The 20,073-nt window shown below is 39.9% G+C and overlaps 1 long non-coding RNA gene across 1 annotated transcript in view; it reads right to left on the bottom strand.

The window, feature by feature from the left end:
• Positions 1 to 468: 468 nt before the first annotated feature.
• LOC118655677 overlaps positions 469 to 20,073 on the bottom strand; it is a 39,819-nt gene continuing 20,214 nt past the window's right edge. The window contains exons 2-3 of the long non-coding RNA XR_004967345.1: positions 4,329 to 4,402; positions 469 to 1,075 (exon numbers count right to left, since the gene is read on the bottom strand). This is a non-coding gene — a long non-coding RNA (uncharacterized LOC118655677). The remainder of the gene's footprint in view (positions 1,076 to 4,328; positions 4,403 to 20,073) is intronic.

A 20,073-nucleotide genomic window follows, 5' to 3' on the forward strand; every position in this document is an offset into this window, starting at 1 on the left:
GACAAATGAAGAAACAGAGTCACTGCAGGTTCTTTGCAGAGTAACTACTAGGAGAAACAAGGCCTCTTCAGTGTTGTATGTATTTTAAGTTAGGTGGTTAAAAGATTCACCCAGGACTCAAACTGCATCCCTTTGCCTTCACTCCATAAGTTTTTAGTTTTTACTGGAATTCGCAACAATTCGGTTTCAGTATCTTAGTTCTGGTTTCCTGGGAAACAGACCCTGAGGCAGATATACTTGCAAAGGGTAGATGAGGTGTGCCCTAGGGCAGTGAGAAAGAGAAACAAGAGTTGGTGTAGGAAGAAGTTAAATTTAAATGCTGTTTCTACAGGGAATTTTCATGCCCCGTCTTCAAAGCTGTCCTCAGTTGAGGGTTGGGACTTTATGCTGCCTCATCTACCAGTCATCAGATGTAGCATGATCTGTAGTAGTCGTAGGCCCTGGGCCAGGAAACTCCCTTTAGCGAGTATTCGGCTGTGAACAGCCAGCAGCCAGTTACTTTGGAAGTGAGCGAGCTTCCCAGAGGTGGAGGTCTAGGTGATGCATCACAACCTCCACTACAACTTGTCAACAGAGGCTCAGTTGTGACATTGAAAAAAATTAAGCTCAAAATGCCAGTGACTTAACACAACACCCGTTTATTTCTTGCTCACATGACACATCCAGTGAACATCAGGTAACCCTCCTGGCACCTGGACTTAGGGCAGTGCCTTCTGGCGTCTCCACCATTTCACCTGTGCCCTCCACAGTAACACAGGGGCTTTTCACTGCCCCTGCCTGCAAGTGACAGATCAGCCCTACTCACAGCGTACAGGCCAGACTTAGTCCCAAGGTTCTGCAAGAGGGACCGGGAAGTACATGTTTCCTTTTGCCCAGGAGGGAGAGGAGAATCAGATTATTATCGCCACATATCTTTTGGGATCCCAGGATAAATTGCATTAAAACATTAGCCAATCGATGAATGTGCACTTTGTGATCACATTTTATGCAACAGTGCTACATTAGGAGCTTTGACAAGCAGTGTAGCCCAACAGCAAAGCATGAAAAGTCCAGACGGGTGAATAGAAGATCACATCTGCAAAATAAAAGACATTTATTCAAGGCAGTATATCATTGAGAGTTAAATTGTGACCTTGATGGAAAATGCTTTCTGAAAACAGGGAAGAGATGTGAAAGAGGGCAGATGTCAAAAGAAACTTCATGCAAAAGATAAAAATTGGGTTGGGCCCTGAAAATTAAAACCCTGTAATTGCCTCCACAATTAGAATAAGGTATAATCCTCATGAACACTCTAAGAATGTTGTAGATGGTCCTTCTTTTCAGAAGTCTCACATTCTCAAAAATATGCTGCCATAATGAGAGAAAAATAACTTCTTAACATGAGGGAGGATTGGTAAGTAATGAAACAGCCTCTCACAAACTAAGAAACAATCTGTTGAATAGAAAAAAATCAGTCAGGTGCAAATACACCCAGAGCCAGAAGCACTGTGCTAACATTGCCTGCTCAACTACATTCCTGCTGTTTCAAGACCTAACCTAAACTGCTAACTTCATGGATGCCTGCATGCTTCTCCCAACACCACCTGACTTCACTACTTGAGTAATTCCTGACATTGCTCTAATTCCTCCGTTCCACTCCCCAAACGATAACCAAAAGAATGAAGCAATTTGATCCATGGCCCTTTAAAAGATTCAACTCAGAATATGTAGTAAAATCCTACCCACTCCTTTTTGTTGAAGGGAATAAAATATAGTACATGCCTGCTGTATTTTAGCTATGTCATGAGTTCTTTGGCTTAATCTTCACAATCCCTGAGGGTGAACAATTTTATCCCAATTTTTTATATGATGACATTGAGGTTTAGTGAGGTTAAATCACTTTCCCTAAGGTTAGAGTTGGTTAAATTGCTTGCCCAGAGTGCAACCCATATCTGTCTGATTTTACAGTCTATCTTTCCTTCACCATAAAATCCCAAGCAAAGTCAATAATTCTATCAAAGTCGGCCTACCACAAGATCCTAGCTTCATTCCGGAATTTTTTGTATAAGCTGAACCCCATTTTGAATGTTAAACTAATTTAATTACTAAAGTTCCTAATAGAGAATTTCCTCATGTGGCTGCACCATATGGCAGTTCTAGGCCACGGACTCTCAGAAACCGCACTATGGAAGCTTGAACATAATTCATTCTGTGGTTGTCAACATTTATTACACATTGGCAATCTGTAAAAAATTAAGCTAAGACCACCCAATTTGTGGGGCTAGGGCTTCAGCTGTTTCTAACCTGGGCCGTACTCACACCAGTGACCATAAGGTAGAACGTGCAGAGCCCCATTCTCACCCTGCTGGACAATGCTGTTCCTTTTGAACATTTTGAAAACTACATGCTTCAAAGCATCTGCCCACATTACTATGCAACAGCAGTTTTCAATGGACCATGCTCAAGATGAATGGAACTCAGGATATGTCCATCACATTTAGCCAGGCACTTGAGATTAATGAGACCAGATGTTCTTGGAGTCACAGGGAAAGAACAATGGAATGTTGCTCTGTTCTTACTATTGACTTTTTCCCCCATCACGTTTGCTGAAACAAACTGCATAATTTTATCTAGTACATAAGCGAAGCTACTCCAAATAATTCAGAAAGTGTTACATCCTGGTTGCTAGGTAACTATCTAAACAGTCTGGGGCCCCCAGCAGGAAATTCTAATACTTTGTTTTATCAGTTCAATAAACAAAAGAACAAATAAATAAAAATGAGCAATCAACACAAATAAAATAATTTGAGGGAAGAAATGACCCATCTGACACCACAAGGGTGTGATTTAGAACCTCCCTATTTGGTTGGGGTTAGGGGAAGAATTGAAAACAAAACTGCAGAGGAATTTGAATTTTGAGCAAAAATGAAAAGTAATTCAAATCCACAGCACTGATTTTGCTGCTTATAGAGCTGCCTTGGTAAATGCCCCCGTACGTGGCCTTGCCTTTGAGAAGATGGCCTATCCCGAAACTCCCAGTGACAGGCATCTCACTCCTAGAGCCCCAGCTCCATCCAGTGCAAAGCAGTACCCAAGAGGGCTGAGTCAGGGAAGCTATCAACACTGGCCTTCCAGTCCTCTGCACAGCTCAGAAGCCAAAGGGGAGTGGGTGAGCAGGAAATGCAGTCACCCCCCTCACCACGCCGATCAAAATGCCCTCTGCGGTAATCACCTGGCAGCTGCTGGGAAAGAGCATTCAATCTAAATGTAAAACAGAACATACTCCTGACACTCAGGCTTCAGTCCACTGAGGGGAAACATGTCATCTTCTTCCCTTTCCCTTCCCAGGAAATGAATCAGGGTGTTCTGCTTCGAAACTCATCAGCACACCCCTGTTTTCGCTTTCCCCACAAATAGATAAGAAGCCTGTAATTTTGACTGAGAATGAACACCCTGCGGGCATGATGATTTGTGTCAGATAATGCAATTGGTTCCAGCAGCGTGATGTGAGATCACAAGCAATGCGAGCAATCTATCTGCAACATAAAATGTCTTTAGGCCCAGCACTCTTCATCACCAGCACACAGAGAAACAGTTCATGCACAAAACAACCCTAACCACAGTAACCAGCTCAAACGACCCTGTCTGCTTGTTGATGGCATTATTGTGATCAAAATGGAGAAGTGGGCCCAAGAAGGGGCTACATTTTCAGTGCGAATAGGTTTTGGAGGATGACTAGGTGCTTAGGGAAACTAAATCTGCAACTCAGGGGTCCGCTTCTCTGCTCAACTCTACAACAATGCTAGGAAATTCATCTACTTTTTTTCTGGAAACTTAACTTTTTATCTAAAATGTTGCTTTACCATATCATGAGATTCAAACCTCTAAAGACTTTTTATATTCTCTCTCTTCTCAATAAATGGTATTTCATTTGAGGAACTCTTCTCCCTAGTGCGGACGCTTCCTTCGGCGGAGCTCCACTGGCGTGACAAGCCTGGCCCCTCTGCCTTCCTTTGAGAAACACTGACTGGTATGGCTGAAAGGGATAAACCAGGTGCTCAGCCCGCTCCTCCCCTCTCCTGGGGCTCAGTGGCCTGCGAGAGGGGGCTGATGTCTTCTGTTAGTGCGTCTGCTTGAACTCTTTGCTGCACCAGACCCTTTAAGTACAGAGGACTAACTTGAACAAAAGATTCATCCGCCAGCTCACCGCTTTCCCATAGGCAGAAGGAATTCTCTGTGAGGCCTTCAGGCTCGGGTACATCAAATGACTAGCTAAAACTGTCATGTCCTGGGGTCCAGTGTTAGGAAATTCATTTGTTTTTCACACAAAGATACAGCTTACACCTTACCTTTATCAGCAATATTGGTGATATTTAGATTTTTCATCTGCCTTATTCCTTGCTTTATTTCTCAGTGTGTTAACCTATTAGAGAAGAAGGGTACTTTTTATTGAAACTCAGAAATCTTAAAAGTTATACCTTTGTAAAAAAAAAAAAAAAAAAAAACTATAAAAATGCTGGATGATGATCCAGTCTTTTGGTTAGTGATATGCTATTATATGTGGTCACATACATTAGATCTCTATTTGCTTTGCTTTGCTCTGCTGCACTTCAGACCATCACATTGAGAACACCATATGCATTGGTGCTGGATTCAATGACTTATAAATAGGATGACCATTTTAATTCAAACCAGAAAACATTTGAAAGTTAAGGGAGTGGGAGGTGGGACAGTTAATAATGGCACTGGGACAAATGGTGTACACCAGGAATATTCCAGGAAATAGGATCTACTGAACTCTGCTTTTATTTTCAACTTTCCAACTAGATATTCTATGGATTTTCCACCATTTGTCCTTTTTGCCTTATTTTTTTCTCCTCCTAATGAAGTTCTAATGCAGCTGCCTAGCTTAAATGAGAAGCTCTATTAGCAAAGTTTTTAATTAACGCTGTTTCAAGTATATGAAAGTATCTGAACCATGACTATGCCCACACATCTGTTTATATCCCAATTTTTTCTCTGTGGAAGTTCCATAAAAGTGAGTATTTTGTTGGTAAGGTGGAGCATTTGAAGGTTGGAGGCCCCATGAGACATCATGATAATTGAGGCCTGGATTGCTTCGTGATCAGCATTATCTGGAAAGGGGCCTCAGCTCTCCATTCCATTTTGAAGTTGACAATCATCGTGTGTGGTATTGAGAACATCTGTTCCATGATTCTCAAAAAGAGGACGTCATGAATCACTGCTCCCCAAAAGATTTTCATTTTGCTGGAAGTTGAGTTTAATTTTACTTGAGGTCTTAAAAGTCTCAAAAGATGTATTAGAAAGTAGACAGTGTTTTATAGCACAAGAGTGACAAGAGTCTCCCTGTTATTTCACAAGAGGAAAAGCAATGGGATTTTCAAGGGCAGTGGCATCTTATTTCATTCTCCCTGCCCTCTCAGAAGACTCAATAGTACTTGACTGTAAACAAAAAATCCAATGACTGACTTTACACGTTTTTTAAAATGTTTTTCCTCTATATGTGGACACAGTCACGTACTTGATTTTTGATTAAGTTTAATAGACACACACACTAAACAGGCTTATATTGCTGTTTGTCCTCCAACCAGCAACATATGAGAGTTCAATTTGCTCCATATCCTCACCAGCACTTTTTATTATTCTCTATTTTAGCCATTCTAGTGAGTATGTAGTGGTATTTTATTCCATAAAATTTTAATTTCCCTGATGACTAATGATGCCAACCATCTTTCTATGTTTATTGGCTAAAAATATCACTCATTTTCTAAAGTGTCTATTCAAATATTTTTCAGACTTTTAATTTAGTTGTTTTTCTTTTTATTAAAGAGTTATGAGTTCTTATATATTTTGTGTATGAGACTTTTATTAACTATGTTTTGCAATATTTCCCCCAGTCTATGGGGAAAATGGTTATGGCTTATCATTTTATTTAGTTTATGGTATTTTTAGAGTATAACTTTTAGATTTTGATGAAATCTATGACCTGTCTGTGACCTCTATAAAAGATATAGCCATAGGGACAGAAAACAGTTCAGTGTTGCCAGAGGCTATGGATAGTGGAGGGGAATTGACTACAAATGGACATGAAATACCTTATGAAAGTGGTGAAAATGCTCTATATGTGGATTATGGTGATGGTTACACAGCTACATAACTGAAGAGGGGTAACAATTTTTATTTTATGTAAAGCATGCCTCTATAAAAATAATTTTAAAGTGAAATAAAATGCCTGTTTGAAATTCTCACATTCTAATAGAATCATCTTCTCAGGTGTGCCTCACAATGCTGCATTTATTTTTTCCCCTCGCACTTGAGAACAAAAAACAACTTAAAAAAAAGTGGGAGTGTGGTGGGTATATAATATCACAGTCTCCATACTGCCTCACAAACGCAGGACCCCAGGAAAGAAACAAGGCCGGCAAAACAGGTCAGAGAATGCAGCTTAAAGAAATGGAGTAAAAGAAAAGGAGAGAGAGAAAGAAGGAAAAGAGGACATATAGACATATAAGTTAGCCATTGAAATCCATGATCGTATTACACATTTTCTCATAATTCCTTTCAATACTCATTTAACCAACTCAGCTATTTCAATAGGATAAACTCCATTGTGTTTTTTTTTTCTCATACCCAATACTCCTCAGGGCTGTCATTTATGCAAGAAATAATTTTTATAGTTTATCTAAAGAAAATATTAGATGGTAGCCAGAATAATGCATTTTTATTTCCTGTTAGAGGCATTGTTTCTCTTGTCTAATACCAGCCTTGGACAGACTGTATTTCAAAAAATGTAATTTTGTACAAACTGTCACTTCAGGGCCTAAAAGGATTTCTCTATTAGAAAGCAATTTCTAATCTGAAGATTACAGTTTATATTACTTATATCCTTTTCTTGCTAGAATAGAGAGGTATCAAGGGCACAAGAGTAGCTATATTTTATATATTGATTAAACCTATCATATTGGTTACCAGTTTCTCATTTATACTCTATCGCAGCTGGACTAAAACTTGAAAGAGATCAACCAGTATTCTTACATTAACTTTTAAATGAAAGCAATAATATATTAGAGGCGGATGCACAAATTCGTGCACCGGTGGGATCCCTCAGCCTGGCCTGCAGGGATTGGGCCAAAACCAGCTCTCTGACATCCCACGAGGGGTCCAGGACTGCAGGTCAGGCAGAGGGACCCCACCAGTACACGGATCCGTGCACCAGGCCTCTAGTATGCAATAAGATCTTTGGTTAATCTCTTCCCGCCAGCCCGCTTCCTTCCCTCTGAGATTCATCAGTCTGTTCCATGTTTCCATGCCTGTGCATTGAGCATCTGCTCCCTGGTGGTCAGTGTGCATCACAGCCACTGGTCAAATGCTCAAATAGTCACTTAGGCTTTTATATATATAGATTTTACATATAGATAGATATGAAAACACAAATTGTACAAATTGCGCTAATACTTTATTGTGTGATTTTTCTTACTTTTAATACTCAATGTGCCTAACAGTATTTTACCAACCCATCACCAAGAATAAAACCTATGGACATGGATGGTTGATTACATTAATACTTCAGGCAATTACACATGTAGATGCTACACTTATAAGCTTGCCTATCAAACTTAATTTTACTCAGTGGAGTAACTAAGGACCATAAACACTCTTTTTTCACTTGGACAGCTATCTTAGATAATTCCATGTGCTGAATGAGAAAGTATTTGATAAACCTGTGACACTAAACACTGATAGATTTTTTTGTCTAAAAACTATGCTCCTATACCAGTGATGGCGAACCTTTTGAGCTCAGCGTGTCAGCATTTTGAAAAACCCTAACTTAACTCTGGTGCCGTGTCACATATAGAAATTTTTGATATTTGCAACCATAGTAAAACAAAGACATATTTTTGATATTTATTTTATATATTTAAATGCCATTTAACAAAGAAAAATCAACCAAAAAAAATGAGTTCGCGTGTCACCTCTGACACGCGTGTCATAGGTTCACCATCACTGTCCTATACCAAGCATCAGAGTGACTCTTGGTATCGGTCCCTTTCATTTCTTACATTTTTCTTCATATTAAAGCTCATAGCTCCCATGCTCCCCTAATCCTCCTACTATTCATGACAGAAAACATGATAATAGGTTGGGAGTACTTTGTAGAGTAACTACTCTGTTAGAGGAAGAACTGGAAAATATATTAATTTAAACACAAAAGAACATTGGACTGGGTGTTGAAAAACTTTCTTCAAGAGCTCATTCTGCCCTGAGCTGACTAAGGAAATTGGGGATAGTTACATAAGCAGAATGTTCACTCTTTTAATCTTAAAAATGTGGAATTTTAATCTTTAAAAATGTGGAATTTGGATTATTGAAGTTCCTTGTGGCCCCAACATTCTAAGATACTAATATTTTTATATTACCAAATTATAGGGACTGTGTAAGTAAAAAGTATTTTCTCAAAACGTGTTTGCTGAAATAATGCTTAACTATGTCATGTTAACCTATAACAAATATTATTCATTAATAAGAGGCACTTATCTTAACTCTGTTCCCACTTCTCCACCATGTTCATTACAGCATGGCCCAAAGGACGCCCAGGGCTTGATATGAAGTGGAGCCCACCTGTTCAAGACCTTACATTCTGAATATCCCACCTAAAGTCATTTCCTTCTGTTTTGAATCCCTCTAACAACCTTTTTAGTACTTTGAATTCTAATTTTCTAAAGATATATTTTCCATAAGTAGAACTGATTCTTAAAAAAATATAGGGAAAATATTATTTGTTTATTTTGAAATAACATTTTAAGGTTCAATATTTAAAATTGTATATTAACAAATCTTTTTAAAACTTGATTTAGAAATTTAAAGTAGCAGGGGACTGTCTTGGGGTGTCAGAACCAGGGGGATTTGCCTGCATACTCCAATGAACAACTATCATCTGTGACTCTGAAACATGTCTTGGGCTGGCTCTAAATATTGAGTCTGAAAGATAATATAAGAGTTCACCAGATATCCTGAATTGCTGAGAGCCATAGGCTTAATGAGACTATCTCCCTCATCTCACATGTCTCTTTCAGTGTAGTATCAATGTGGTAGGGATCCTTTCTTCCCCAAGTGATAGGATGTATAGGTGGCCCATATAATATTTTATAGCCACTCCTGATCCTTTCCAGGAAGCTCAAAAGAAATTTTTTAAAAAAGAGTTGGGGATCAAGAGACCAAACTAACTGCAGGAGAACAGTAGAAATTGGGGGCAGCAGTGTTATAAATATAACCTGCTTATCTTCCAGAGAAGACCATGGGGTGATAGGTGGGCAGCCGGAGTGTGAACAGGACCACTTGTCTGTTGAGACCTGAGACAAAAAGTTACAGGAGACCATGGCCTTCTGCAAATTGCTTAAGATAAAAGAAGGAGATCTGCACAGAAAAAAAAAAAAAAAAGGTTAGTTAGATATGTAAAAAAAGACGAAATGACATAATAGTGCTGGGAAAAATATATAACTTTTCTCCACACAACTCTAAAGATGTGTCATCGAACACATGACTCTTAAACCACCAAAAATAAGCTGGAAATAAATAATTTCAGCAAGGAAAATAAGATTACTGAGTTTAAAATAGCCATCAGGAAATTGTTTTTGTTATCTCAAAACTAAATTCTGAGTGACACAAACTTAGAGTGAATGAAAAGATATCAGGTGTGCAATCACATAGAAATGCTATAGTTTCACAGAATATTCTTGTTGGCATTTCTCTTCCCCAACCTGCATTTGATCAACTGGAATTGTGTTTGTTTTTTTAAATAGTGTATTGCAATGAATGCCCTCCTGCACATAGTCAAGGTCCCCATCCTCTTTCTTACTTTCACCTTTCTTATTCCATGCAGAGCACACCAATGTGGTCTGCTTAATAGTAGTATTCATCTCATTCTTCCACTGGTCTTTTCTAATCACAGTCCTCACTCTTTTTGAGGAGGACGCCATAATATTCCAATTTCCTCAACTGTCTTCTTCATTAAGTAAGGCACAACCCCTTTACATTTTTGAAGCCTTATTTTTTTTTTCTTAAAATTCCAAAAGGCAAAAAAAGTAAATTAGGAGTTATAACAAATCTTTAAGATCCAAGTAGTAGTCTGTGGCCTCCATGTAAATGGGAATGGGGAGGTGGACCAAGGGGAATGACACTACTGAAGCTGGGACAGCACATCTGGTGGCCTCATGGCATTAGTCACTAACTGCCTGAGGCCTTAAATAACTCACAATTTAAAAGCAATGTCTTCATTGAATGAACTTTGTGAAAAGATGAATAGGATTGATTAATAAAATTCTGATGTATAATCTTTCAAATTAATTAATTGAATGTGTGGGGCTGATTACCCATATAAGCATTTGGTTAGAAAAACAAGTCACACCCTATAGCAGTTATGACAAACCTATGACACGCATGTCAGAGGTGATACGCAAACTCATTTTTTTTGGTTGATTTTTCTTCATTAAATGGCATTTAAATATATAAAATAAATATCAAAAATATAAGTCTTTGTTTTATTATGGTTGCAAATATCAGAAAATTTCTATATATGACACAGCAGCAGAGTTAAATTAGGGTTTTTCAAAATGCTGACACGCCAAGCTCAAAAGGCTCGCCATCACTGCCCTACAGGCTGCAGGATTCCACTCACTATCTATTTCTGGGATGGTGGAAAGACTTCAGGGACCTGCCCCAGAACAAAATCTAGGCAGTACCAGAGCCTGGATTTGTCTTTATAGCAGTTGTGAAAAGAATAGATATTCACATTTAACCTTTCTGGACCCTGAATTCTGGTTGCAATTTTACAACCAGATTTGTTCATCTGTAATGCAATCATCTCTGACCCAAGCATTTCTCAGCCTTCTCACTTCCCTCCGCACCAACTTTATTTACCAATTATCTCATCTTCCTGCAGTTACTGAGTCACAGCTTCTCACATTTAACAGCCTAACACATAATTTGGGAAGTTAGAAATAATTAGGACAACTCTAGAGGCAAGGCTTTAGAATTTATGGTTATTTTAGACAGCTTGTAATAAGTCTGTAAAATTTGAGAATACCTAGTTAAGATTGAATAAAAATCAGCAAAAAGCAAAAAATCTATGCCTCTTAGCAATGATAGCTTAATTCAAGAACTACAGTATTTGATATCATTACAATTAAAATGACTTCCATTGTTATTAATATAAGGGGCTTATAATCAAAATTAGTTAATTTCATCCATTAACGAATATCTTGCCTTACTTTTTTTTAAGGGAAAAGCTAAATATTTGTGAAATCTCCAAGATAGCATCCTATGCTAGATTCCTCCAGAGCCAGATTGCCGTATGTGAATCTTGACTCCATATTTTACTAGCTGAGCAACTTTAGTTAATTAGATAATCTATACATTCTTTGTATTCCTTGTCTGTAAAATGGGAATAATAAGAGTGTTTACTATACAAATTTTCCAGGGGGTTGGAAGAGTTAATATGTGTAGAGAATTAGAAGAATACTTGGTTCATACCATACATTCAACAAATGTTAGTATCAGTGTTAGTATTTGGAAACAGACAATACTATATTTTCACACTTGAAATGGCAAAATAATGTAAGAAGCTGGTAAATGAAAGGAATTATATTATCAGTATGAATGAGTTTAGAAAATTGTTTATATAAATGTCTAATCCATAGAAATGGCTAAAACATACAGCATAGGATTTAACAAATGGCAGGCATATTATTGTTGAGGAAATCAGCCTTTTGCAAATATGTAAACTTATTTCTCTCTATGTAAGACATTTTGACTTCCATATTATCTCATTATAATGAGATAATTATAATCATTGAAAAGAAAGCTGCTGAGTTTTCATTCCTATGCATGTCCACTTTTTAAATAATAAATAGGAACTGGTGGTGTCTCTATCATACCTTTTCAACTGTTTTGTTCTGTCTTCTGTTTTTCTGAAATGAATTTCCAATAGCAAAGTGTAACCTCTGCTTGGGCAGCAAGGCTCTCACATTTTGGACCTTTAATACTCTTAGAAATTATCAGGGACTCCAAAGAGGTTTTGTTGGTATCTATATCTATATCTATAAAAGCCTAAGCAACCAGACAACCGGATGGTAGCTCTGACATGCACTGATCACCAGCGGCAGATGCTCAATGCAGGAGCTGCACACGGTGGTCAGTGTGCTCCCACAGTGGGAACACCTCTCAGCCAGAAGCCAGGCTCACAGCTGGCAAGTGCAGCTGTGGTGGCGCGAGCCTCTCCCACCTCTGTGGCAGTGCTACCGAGTCACAGCATCAGCAGGCACAGCGGGGCCTGGATGAGCAGGAGTGGTGCTGCACCCAGCCCCAGCTCGGGCTCCTCCCCGGCCGCCTGCCACTTCACACACTGCTATATCTCTTGGGGAAAGTTGGACTAGATCGGGCCAAAATTGGCAGTCCAACATCCCCTGAGGGGTCCCAGATTGCAAGAGGACGCAGGCCAGGCTGAGGGACCCCACTGGTACACAAATCTGTGACTGGGCCTCTAGTGTATTATATCTATCAATATTTACTATCATTTAAATTAAATTGAGAAATAAAAAATATGTATTTACTTATTTAAAGATAACCATAATAAGCCCATTACATATTACTACTGGGTGGGGCAAAAGTAGGTTAACAGTTGTTCATGGGGGAAAATGATATAGTAATCCTATCTAATAAAAGAGAAACATGGTAATTGGCATACAATCGCTACCCTTCCCATTGGCTAATCAGGGCAATATGCAAATTAACTTCCAGCCAAGATGGCGGCCGGCAGCCAGGCAGCTTGAAACTAACATGAGGCTTGCTTGCTTCAGTGACGGAGGACTCCAACGTTCCCCACCTGCCGCTGCAGGCCTCTGAGCTGCAACTCTAAGCAACTATGTAACAAATATAGAAGCTAAACAAAACTGCAGAAACCTGCTTTAGTCCACTGGGCTTCAGCCAGCAGGATCGCAACATTGTAAGCAAAGGCCAGAAACCTACTTTCAGCAGCGGAGGCCTAAGAGCTGAAGCCAAGCCTCAAAGCTAAAGCTGGCCCAGAATTAAAAAAAGAAAAAGAAAAAAAGGAGCAGCTGGGAGCTTCAGTCACCCCCAGCCTGAAAACAGCCCTCAGCCCCTCACCTAGACTGGCCAGGCACCCAAGTGGGGACCCCCACCCTGAAGGGTGTGTGGCCAGCTGCAAACAGCCATCATCCCCTCACCCAGGCTGGCCAGGCACCCCAGTGGGGACCCCCACCCTGATCCAGGACACCCTTCAGGGCAAACCAGCCGGCACCCACCGGTGCACCAGGCCTCTACCCTATATAGTAAAAGGGTAATATGCCTCCCAGCACCGGGATCAGCAGAGCCATGAGGTCTCCCGGCACCAGGATCAGCATGACGGGGGCAGCGCCCAAACCCCCTGATCGCACTGCAGCTCTGTGTGTGACAGGGGGTGGGGCCACAACCTCCCTATCCACCCTGCTCTGTTCCTGACAGGGGAAGGCGTCCCAACCCCCTGATCCGCCCTGCTCTGTGCCTGATAGGGGGGAGCTCCCCAACCCCCTGATCGCCCTGCGGCTCTGTGTGTGACAGGGTGCGGCGCCCCAACTCCCTGATCAGCCCTGCTCTGTGTGTGACAGGGTGCGGCGCCCCAACCCCCACTCCCCCCCACGGGCCCTGCTCTGTGTGTGACGGGGTAGAGCCATAACCTTCCCATCGGCCCTGCCCTGAGTGTGACAGTGGCAGCGCCCCAACCCCCTGATTGGCCCTATTCTGTGAGTGACAGGGGGAAGTGCCCCAACCCCCTGATTGGCCCTGCTCTGTGCATGACAGGGGGTGGCACCGCAACCTCCCCATCGACCCTGCCTTGAGTGTGACAGGGGGCGGTGCCCCAACCCCCCAATTGGCCCTACCCTGAGCGTGACTGAGGGTGGCATCACAACCTCCTGATCGCCCTGCTCTGTGCATGACTGGGGAAGGCGCCCCAACTCCCCAATCGTCCCTGCTCTGAGCCCGACCAGGGGCTGCACCTAGGGATTGGGCCTGCCCTCTGCCACCCGGGAGCAGGCCTAAGCCAGCAGGTCGTTATCTCCTGAGGGGTCCCAGACTGCAAGAAGGCACAGGCCGGGCTGAGGGACCCCCCTCCCCCCCCCCCCCCCCGAGTGCACAAATTTTTGTGCACTGGGCCTCTAGTTAATATATAATGATACAAGAATAAACTTTTTTGCATACTCACAATTGTAAAACTATTTTTGCCCCCACCCATATATATAGCATATTTTATTAAAAATAACTATATTTCCAAAGCAAAACTATTTAGTGAGAAATATGTTTCCAGTCTCTTAAACAGAAAGAAGACAGCTGGATTCTCATATCTGTTTTATGCATTTGCTATGTTATAACATCAATAGTTATATAGCCTCTGAAAAACTCCAGGGTACACTTGTGTGAATATAAACAGGGCAAATAATATCTTAGTACTATAATGAACTCACAGATCACCTGAAGTGCTTTATGAATCTCTAAGGTCCCCTGAACTCCACTTTAATGACCATAGTTCTTGCCCGGGCCCACAGGGCTCAGTGGTAGATCATTGACTTGTGCACCCAAGGATCATGGGTTGGATTCCTGGTCAAGGACAAGTATGTACCTGGGTTGCAGGTTCATTCCCTGCCCAGGTCAGGGCACTCACAGGAGGCAACCAATCAATGTGTCTTTCTCACATTGATGCTTTTCTCTCCTTTCTCTCTCACTCCCACCCTTCCACTCTCTCTAAGAAAAAAATTAAAAAATATATAAATGGAAAAAATATATTCAGGTGAAGATTCACACACACACAAACAAAACAAAAACAAAAAACAACAAAACCACAGTCGTTGAGGTGTCATTCCATATCTACCAAATATTTATTATGCAGTGCTGTATACTGTGGGCTATACAAGAAAAAATGAGATATACAAAACCTCTTCTAAATAGTTATATCCTGGCTAAATATATATATTGAAAGCAAACCACACTTTAAAGCCATTTTTTCCTTCTTTCCTGCACTGCACTATGCTAATAAGTTAAATAGATTATATACCATAAAATTAGGTGTAAACACATAATAATTCAGAAAAAGAACTTGAATTGGGCCCAGATTAATTAATAAGACATAAATGAGAATTAAATATCATGAAGGAGATTTCAAACAGATGGCATAAATTGGTGTATTTGGGGTACTTTCAAGAAAACCCAATGGTTGGAGAGGAAAATGTAGATAGAGATGAAAGATAAGATTGGAATTTTACAATGAGGATGTGTGGGTCTTTTTATGTAAGTAATAGGAATCAAAAAATACTTCTGAGCAACGAAGTAACATGAAAAAAGGGATGGTGTAGATAGGAAAGAAAGAGAATTGGAAAGTGAGAGAACAATTCGGGAGGAGACGGAATAATGTAGGCACTGCACACTCATTGATAAACATTTTAAGGAATTTTAGATTTAATGGAATAAACCTAGATTATATATTCCACTATCAACTCACTCTTCTTTATCAGCCTCACATACCAAGCCCTCTCTGCCATACAAAGTCGATAAATACTGGAAAGTGATTATCACAAATATTAAGAATGGCAACAGCTTGCAAAATCCATATAGTGCCTCATAATTGGGTCCTCAGGGTTTTGTCATTGTCCAGAAAACCCATAGCAAATTATGGCTTTCGTCCTTACCAGGAAACATCTTCTGAGCCAGCCAGTCTTTTGGGGGCTTGCAATGTGATCTGCTATAATTGGCACCACCTGCTGGCTCCTAGGGCATGCATACTATCATTAAGGAAAATCTAGGTGACCATTATGGTCTCCATGGCAGCCAATACATTTTGAATCCAAAGAACAAATGGGGAATTAATGTTAGCAGTCATCACTTTGTTCTATGTTCTGTGATCTTTTCAGTAACAAAATTATTATTGTTTTGATTATTATTAGCTATCACTTATTGAATGCTTATTATGGGTCAGCTATTTTCCTAAGCAAAGAAAACCAGAACTATCCTTTTCTCTTTTAAAATGTTTTTCCAGACATAGTGCCTAGTGAGGTTTTTTTAAATAGACATACATATATTCCATTAGTTGTAACTCAATACATGCTACTCCTAACTGCAAGAGAATCTGGAAAAGTAAATTTTCTGGTCTTTCAGCTTTTTTAGTAGAGAAGATCAGGGAGTAGGTGACTATGAAGGACTTTGGGGCTACAAATCACAGAGTCTGTCATAGCACTCACAGTGGGGCAGTATTATGACTTTCATGGGCCTCAGTACTTTTGCTTTTGTGGATTTCTTCTATTAAAAAATAAAATAATAAACATATGCACATAAATATATATATATGTATGTATATAGAAGTCTATTTTGTGACTATGTTGGTATAGAGATGAATATATTAATATTAACATTAATATTAATATGGTATATAAAATAATTTCAACCTAACAGTTTACTTTCTTTCTTTCTTTTAAAGAAATTACAATTTTTTTGCAGCTCTTTTTAAAAGCATTGTTGGTCATAAACCCACCTCTGTCTAATGTACATGTATGGCCCCCAGGCTCAAATCTTTTCCTCCTTCTCCTCTATCAACTCCACTACTTACCTTGACCCATATTCCTGCTTTCCCCCTAGCAGAGATGGTTTACTTCCAACTGTGTGCTTGATATCTAGCTTTGGTCTAGGGCAGTCGTCTGCAAACTGCGGCTCGAAAGCCACATGCGCCTCTTTGGCCCCTTGAGTGTGGCTCTTCCACAAAATACCGACTTCTGCACATGGGCCACGAGGTTTCAATCACATTGTACATGCGTGCCCGCACGTGGTAGTTCCATTTCTGGTAGTTTCATATTCCTTAGAAAAATCTCTGATCCTGGCCCCAGATACAACTCTGTTATGATTACTGGGTGACGCTTTGTTTCCATGAACCATAGCCCCGGTCTTTCCAATTAGAACCTGTTTTGCTCTTTCTGCTCCCTCTCTATTAACAAACATGACTCTCCTGTCCCTGAGTCCATGATCTGTTAGTAGACTTCCATTATTTTCATATCTGCCCAACCATGTTTCCAAATATTGCCTAAATCCAGATTTTTCTGCTAATCTACTTGTTTGAAAAACTGCTAAATGAAATGGTATATTGATTACATTTGGTTTAAATTTCAGAAAATCATTTATTGGCTAAAGTGAAGGAGGGAATTTCACATTTGGTTAGCTAGTTCCAGGGACCTAAAGGATTTCATCTACATACCGCCTTTCTTTCTTTCTTTTTTAAAATATATTTTTATTGATTTCAGAGAGGAAGGGAGCGGAAAGAAGAGATAGAAACATCAATGATGAGAGAGAATCATTGATTGGCTGCCCCACACTCAGGACTGAGCCCACAACCCAGGCATGTACCCTAACCGGGAAACAAACCGTGACCTCCAGGTTCATAGGTCGATGCTCAATCACTGAACCATGCTGCCCAGCCATACTGCCTTTCTTTTTGGCCTTTGGCTTTGTCTCTTCTGTGTTGATTTTATTCTAAGGCAGGCTCTTTCCACAAATTACCAAGGATTTATAATCCACCAATGTAGCAAACCAGGCAAAAAAACTCATACCAAAATCCAAGGTCACAGGGCCATCCCTAAATCAGTCAGCATCCCGATGTGTGTATAGCACTTACATTGTCCAAGCCTGGGTCTCAAGCCCACTCTTGGAGGCAGGATAAAGGTCGGCTCCCTGCAACTTCATCGATTGGGTGTGTGGATGAAATGGTTCTAGAAAGGAATATCTGGGAGATGCAGTTACCAGTAGAAAGAACTTTCATTAAGCAAACACATAAACTGAAAAATAGATGTTTATTCAGTTATTTATTCTTTTTTCACTTTTTACCTGGTTAGCAACCTATTGCTTAACACTGAATTAGCAATCTATTGCTTAACACTGCATTCTACCTATCTGGTTAGATATTCTTTTATAACTTGCAGGACTATCTACCGCTAGGATTTTCTCAGCCCTAGGGGAGTTGGTCCTGTTCCCTGCAAGTCTCTACCATACCATCATGATCCTACTCTGGTTCTATTATGAGATAGAAAACCTGTAAATCTCCCTACTGTTTATCATTGAAGAAACCATCTGTAGAGATGCCGCACATTCATGGCATGATCAGCATGGTGATCCTGGTCAATAACAAGTGAGAAATTACAAGCATTTATTATGAATGATAGAGATCAGTGTGAAAACCAGATAGTGAACACTTTGTAGGAAAGATAAAGCTTATCTCTGGCACCAACCATCAGAATCCATGCAGGATGGCAGCCAGTGAACAAACTTTCTGTAACTTTGAAAGTTGGGTTATGAAAGAGATGGGGAGGGAGGTTGTGCCCATAACTTAAGTGATGACATTTTTTCAATAAGTATAATGTCAAAAATTAAACTGGAGCCTTATATGTGATATATTTATAAAAGTTATAATGCATTCATGAAAAATTTTTAAGAATCAGTTATTACTTTTTATACAATACTAGAAGCCCATTGCACAAAGATTCTCACAATAGGCTTTCTTCCCCTGGCTGCTGGCACCGGTTTTCCTCCTGCACCCAGGACCCAGGCCTTTGGTCCAGCCACAGCGGAGAAGCCAAGCCTCTTCAGTCTTTAGTCTTCACTCCGGCCGGAGCCTTCGGTCTTCGCTCCGTGCGTGCATATGCAGATTAACTGCCATCTTTGTTGGGTTAATTTGCATAGTTGCTCTGATTGGCTGGTGGGTGTAGTGGAGTGACACCAATTTGCATGTTTCTCTTTTATTAGTGTAGATATTGGGCTTACTTTTTAATCCTGCAACCAAGTCTGTGGTTCAGGACTCAAGAGTCAGACCAATGGTTTTACGTGGCTATACAACATGCCCTCCACCTTTAAGGTACACAGAGGAATTCGCCAAGCTGCTTCAGAGAGAGTCTCAACAAGGAAAGTAGGGACACAGTGCTTCTCCCTCAGAGGATTTACAGGTCAAAGATGAGTAACAGATCAGCCCCAATCATATACCTATTGCACAGAAATGTACTCTTAAAGACGTATGTAAAATTAATAATATCAGTGTCTATGAAAAGGAAAACCTCTTTCTGCACATGCATCTTCTCTCACACATGTCATCAGGCAGAAAGAAACATACAGGAAGAAAAAACAAGTAAAGCTCCAAGACATCAATGCACTCCATGTTTTTAAATTAGACAAAACCCTAGTAATGACAATTGAGGAAAAGCTAACAGCTGATGCCTGAGGTATTGATTCCAAGAATTGTATGTTCATTTTTAGGAGATAGTTGAATACTTTCCATCATTAACAAATGAAGCTTAAAGTCAGGAAATGTAATATTTTTACTGTCAGCTTATACACTCTGATTGTGTATTGTACATTCAGGCTTACAGCCCAAATTTACCATGAATTTGAATTTCACTCACCCCAAAATAGTTTCATTAAACATACTAATTTTCAAATATATGAGGTGACTCAGAACTAACATTAATGAATGTCTATTTATAAAACATTTGTAAATGTTTTGGTACTTTGGAAGAACTACACATCAAAACATACAAAAAGTACCTACAAATTTGAAATACATAGCTTACAATGACCATGTAACATTTATTCATGATTCATCTGGTTATGAGTGAAAGAGGTTTGCAGAGGTTATAGTATTTGTGGAAATTTTCTCTAGACAATTGAAGAAATATTTCTTGAGCTTTGTCTGTGACCCCAAGTTGCAAATTAAAATGCTTTCCATATTATCTATTCTATTGCCCCTTTATTGTTTTCTGATCATAGCCAACGTTTGGACAGGAGAGGGGATAGTCTAGGACTTTCATCTTAGACAATAACTCTAATCCTCACAACAACCCTATGAGGTAGAGCTGTGTTCCAATTTTACCAATGAGGTAACTGAGTTTTAGAGAGGATAAATACCTTGCCCTGGGTTAACACAGTCCTAAGTGGTAGAAGCGAGTTGAACTCCAAGTTTGAATTTGTGTGCTTAGCCATGCTTTTATGGTATCTCAT

This window comes from Myotis myotis, unplaced genomic scaffold (assembly GCF_014108235.1).
Source record: "Myotis myotis isolate mMyoMyo1 unplaced genomic scaffold, mMyoMyo1.p scaffold_m19_p_5, whole genome shotgun sequence".
NCBI lineage: Eukaryota > Metazoa > Chordata > Mammalia > Chiroptera > Vespertilionidae > Myotis > Myotis myotis.